Source organism: Aptenodytes forsteri, unplaced genomic scaffold (assembly GCF_000699145.1).
Source record: "Aptenodytes forsteri isolate BGI_AS27 unplaced genomic scaffold, ASM69914v1 Scaffold35, whole genome shotgun sequence".
NCBI lineage: Eukaryota > Metazoa > Chordata > Aves > Sphenisciformes > Spheniscidae > Aptenodytes > Aptenodytes forsteri.
Window position 1 is genome coordinate 2185287 of NW_008795334.1, and position 5089 is coordinate 2190375.

At 43.2% G+C, this 5089-nt stretch overlaps 1 protein-coding gene across 1 annotated transcript in view; it reads right to left on the reverse strand.

The window, feature by feature from the left end:
- Positions 1–3400, reverse strand: part of RHOH (ras homolog family member H) — a 15157-nt gene extending 11757 nt beyond the window's left edge. The window contains exon 1 of the mRNA XM_009280139.2: positions 3332–3400. The gene's annotated coding sequence lies outside the window, so the exon portion shown is untranslated. The remainder of the gene's footprint in view (positions 1–3331) is intronic.
- Between the last annotated feature and the right edge of the window lie 1689 nt (positions 3401–5089).

The following is a 5089-nucleotide window of genomic DNA, read 5'->3' on the forward strand; positions in this document are numbered from 1 at the left end:
TTTATTTTTGAATCCTGGCAAACTTGATGTAAACTCAGAGATATTTTACCCAATGGCTTTTCATCCAGAATTAAAACTCCACTGAAAGATACATGAATTTTAAAACCTGCATTTAAATTGATGGAAACAAAAGAAATTACATGAGGGGTTTTTAAGACAGATGCTTTATAATATATTTTTGTAATGAGAAAAACACAAGCACACAGATGATGGGAGGAAGTTAATAGATAATCCAGTATGTCATTAATTCAATAACTTTGAACTCTGAAGACTTTACCAGTTTTTAAGCACAGTCATTTAATGAAAAAACGGCAAGTTGCAAACTGTGTGTCCACTGGCATGTCTATCAACAAAAGGAAAGAACGGTTTTCTTGCTAGAGTGAGAGGTTTCATATTCTTTCGATCACTGTGTGCACAGGAGATGACCAAAACAGACCCCTAACTACATAGGGGTCTTGGTCTCACACTTTTCTATTAGGAGAGCCGGTCTTATCTGTAGTTTGACATAAACCAGGACAACCTTCAAAAGCAACTCACTGTCACTCATGAGGAAAAGAGATATCACCAGATGGTACAACAACCTCAAACCGGGCAAGTGTCAGTTATTGAGACTGGTACTCCACACTCACACTTGTGTGTGACAAGTGGCATCGTGCACAGTACGTAACCACAGCCCTTCGTGCCAGCTTCTGCCAGAAGAGGTGTTCATTCCCTTTCTGGCACATGCTGGGTCTTTCCTATGCGATAGATCACCACGGCCCCCCATTGGGGAACCCCCAAACCATAGCAGAATCTACATGTGGTTTCCAGTGGGTTCATACATTTCGTCAGGTAAAGACAAGCATGCCAAGTTCAGCCCCATCCTCATCCCTTAGGAATTTACACTTCTTGGCTTCTGTAACCAAAGACCAAATGCGATTCCTTGTGCAAAAGAAATACGACGCAGACACAGTGGCAAGTGATTGTGCAGGGTGGGAACGATCAAAGAATCTGGAACAAATGCAGGGCACAGCCACGAGCGGGGCTAGGCACAAGCAAATACTCCCATACCCGCTCTGCAAGGAACACACATACGCAGTAAGTGTTCAGACCATGTTCCCAGCTATCGTCCAGCTGCCGTGCCGGCAGTGACAGCGATCCTCTGGCACAGCCTCCAGCAGAACGTGACTGCTGGGACTATTGCTCCCTGCTACTTTGGCAGCTGCTCGTTTTAGACCTGATACGCCAAGGTTTTGTACCCATGACTTCCAGTGCTCATGCTCACTGCCGCATTACAGAGGTTTTGCTGGCTCCAAATGTCTCCCCTTCCACTGTAGACCAACGCTTTTGGTGGATTAGGAAGGTTTTCCAGTTCTTCACTGACATAAGAATTGAAGCACAACTAAATTCTGCTAAGCACATATGAAACTGTATTTGGTTTTGTGGAGAAGAGCTAATGGTAGGCTACAGCCCACAAATTTTGTTGTTACATTGCTTTGTTGTATTTGTGTGATCCTGTCCAGTATTTTAAAGCCGTAATGCTTTAATAGTGGGCTTGAGAAATCTGCAGCCGATTTCCTTTCTTAATTACTACGCTGGGGTTATCCCAAGACATTTTTCAGCTGTAAGTTGTGCTCATAGCATGGAAACATTTGAAAACTGCTGATTTAATAAAACCACACACCGCTGGCCAAAAAGTGAGAACCTAATTTAGAAATGATGTTAAGCTGTGTAGTGTGATGCCTGAAATGTCACATGAAGTCTTTGAAAAAAGCAAGTTTCACAGTTACTTCTTTTATTTCTTTTCAAACCGTAATCAAAAGCATTATAAAAAATTCTGCAATTTTTCGTTGTATGGTCAATGCCAAATCGAATTAATCACTTGAACTGTGCATTCAGTTACAGTTGACTGTTTCTTAAGGAAAACTATAGAATCACAGCACCAACATTTTACAAAGAAAATGGGGGTGCTTGCTTTAGAGAGAAGAGGTATTTTCCATTGAAAATCTTTTTCATTTAAAGCTCCTAACACAGCTGCTGCTATGCATCTAGAGCTGCACAGCAAAATCAAAAGGAGAAACAGCAGAATTTCATCTCTCTGCCCGGGTGTCCTCCCGGCTGGTTATCAGAAAGTGTCACCAAGAAAAGCTCCTCAGGAGCTTCCGCTGGTACAGCCCCGCTGCTCTACAAGACGGGCCAGAGGTGCAGCCTGCAAGACTGCCACCACAATTTCTGCTCGTTTCCTATGTGTTCTGGATATACTGCAAAGCGTCCACTTATATCTTTAAGGACTTACATGGCTTGCCCCTCGCTGTACAAGAGATTGCCTCCTTGATATCACTGGCACTGGCAGCTGTTACCAGCTGATGCGACTTTAGCATCAGTCTCTCAGTTGCTGGGTTTATGCAGCAGGGAGAGTGCTTTCATTTCATCCCCAAATTCACACTCCCAATGGAGCGGCTGAGACAGAATCTATTAAACTTCTACATATAAACATTTTCTTGAGAAAGCTGGTCAACAGGCTGGAAAAGTATTTTTAGTAACTTTCTGGAGGTATAGCTCCAACTTCATGGTTTTACTGTGCTGCATGTAGCTAGAGGGACTGTCTTCTGATATAGGCAATCATGTGAGGCCTGATGCTCTTCTGCCATGAGGCCATCTCACGCTGCTTTGGCACAGTAAAATTCCCTTAAGATAGGATTAAATGACAGTAATTTACAGCCACTTTGCCCTGCCGATGGGCTATGAATTTGTGTCTTGCTATACATGAGAATCAAGTCCATTTTTTTAATTCTAATTCCTTGCTCTGGAACTTAGATAGCAAGTACAGATTACTTATAAAAACACACAGATTCCCTATAAATACAAAACTACTATTTTTCCTGGTTTGTAGCACCAAATATAGTGAATATAAAGCTTGGTATTATGCCCCACCAAGGCTTACTCTCTCAATCGAGCAGGAAGCAAGTGCACATGGGGCTTTTCTACCCTGCGGTTACTGCCCAAGTCTCAAACGTGGTATTCACATCAAGTCTGTACACATTTTCTCTGGTAAATTGGACTTCATTTCTGTGATACATCTGTGATACATCTTCAGAGCTGTCTTTGAAAAATCAGATTAAAACCCGTTCTAAAGTCAAGTAAGTATATGTGTATGGCCTTTTCTACTGGAGCATTTGTAAACATCCACTGATTCTAAATGGTGGAGTTTGGAAATGTGAAATGCAAAGCAGCACAATGGGATGCACAATCCCACCTTATTCTGACAGCAGCAGCAGACGGGCATGTACTGACACCAAAAAAATGCTGACAGATCGGCTTGCTAACAACTACCTAATCTCATTAATCTTACCTTTTTCCTCTGCAAGTATTTTCTTCAGGACAAATCCCGTGTTAAAGCTGGCCTCCTCCAGATGCCGCAGCCCCACTCCCGCCCCATCCACAGGTGGAAACACGGCTGAAAGAAGTTAGAAAATCTTAAAGCCGCATTCATATTTTCTGCGGGGACCTGTGTCAGAGGGATGGTTCCGGCCTCTGTGTGCTTCCTCCTCATTCACCTTTTAGATTAACTACCTCTCATTGGCAATGTGACAAGACCATCCCACCACCGCTAAAGCGTCGTAAGATGCAGGTTTTGTAAGCAGAATCTAGAAATGGCTGTGCACAGATGTGCACACATGCACACACACGCATACTGCTCTCTGAGGGAACCCCACACCATGAGCGTGCCACAGTTGGCTCAGAAAGCAGCAGAGAAGAAGCCGTGGGGGTGAGATGAAAGCAAAGAGTTACAGCGACAGCCATTCAGACGGCAAACAAAGCCCTTCCATCTCAGAAGGTGGCAGAGGTGCTTGTTAGACCCAGCGGGGCCAGGCAGCCGCTGGAACCAGAGCCAGTGACAGATATGTTGGCAAATTAAAAATACTTTGACTCTCACTTCAGTCCTAAGAACCTAAATTTCACCTTTCTCAAATTCTCACAATAAAATCTTCACCTAAATTTGCTTGGGAACATTTGAGATGAAGCAGAACAGCTTTCTCATAACCATGATGTACTTCACAAATGGGGAAGAAAGCCATCCTTTGAGGTGCTGCAGGTTTACACACGCCTCTCTCTCCTGGGTTCATAGTTCACACAACAGCAAAGAGGATCAGAGTTAGACCCATCACTTTCACAGTAATTCCCATTTTCTCTCTTTTTTCTTAACATCAGTTAACATGAAAAATACTGGCATGGCACAGCCCCTCACACCCCTCTTTCTACTTTTATACAAGGCTTTTTTAAGCTGAAGTGGAAACAAATTCTGGAACAAATGAAAATCCAGAAGATACATGACCTGGGGCAGGATTAGACCACTGTTTAACAGGATACCACAATACTAAGTATTTAACAGATGGTACTAAAAGTAAAACCGATTATGTGAATCAATTTCACAAACTTATTAACAAAGTAAAACTAAAGATACTGAATTTGATTCAGAATATCAATTCACATTAAGACATTTAGAAAAAAAAGAAAACGCAAAGAACTCACCAGACGCAGGAAGCTGAAAGCGGCTGTTGGAAATAAACGTTGCGGAAGTCAACTATTCTAGATGAGATAGGGGAAGAAAAAAAGAAGGTGGCGTTCTGTGCTCTTGGCTTTTTCAGATGGACTTCTATTTTAGCAGATTAGAACAATTATATTATTGAGAGGAAAAAAAACCAACCACAAGAGGTAACCAGAGACCACTGCACATACAGGCCAAATTAGTCCTGGCAACTGGGTCTAGCTCATCCGGAAGCAGCAGTGACAGCAGACCCAGATGTAGTATGACGAGAAATAGCGGAGTGGTTTAGGGTAAGTCAGCTTCCTGGTGAGAGCTCCTCAGCTCTGCCTGTGTGGGTTTTGTTGTGGGTTGGTATATGAGTGTATATATCTTTCTCTCTTTGGTGACTATGGGAGCAGATGTAAAAACCTTGAAGACGGGGGAGGGGGGCAAAACCTCCAGGCTGCAGAAAGCTTTCTCTTTGCAGTCTGCTGCTCCTACAGCCGCCTCCTCTCTGCTACAGCGGCTAATAGCATAGCGCAGCCCAGCAGCTCCTATACGTGCTAGGAGAAAAGGAGCAGA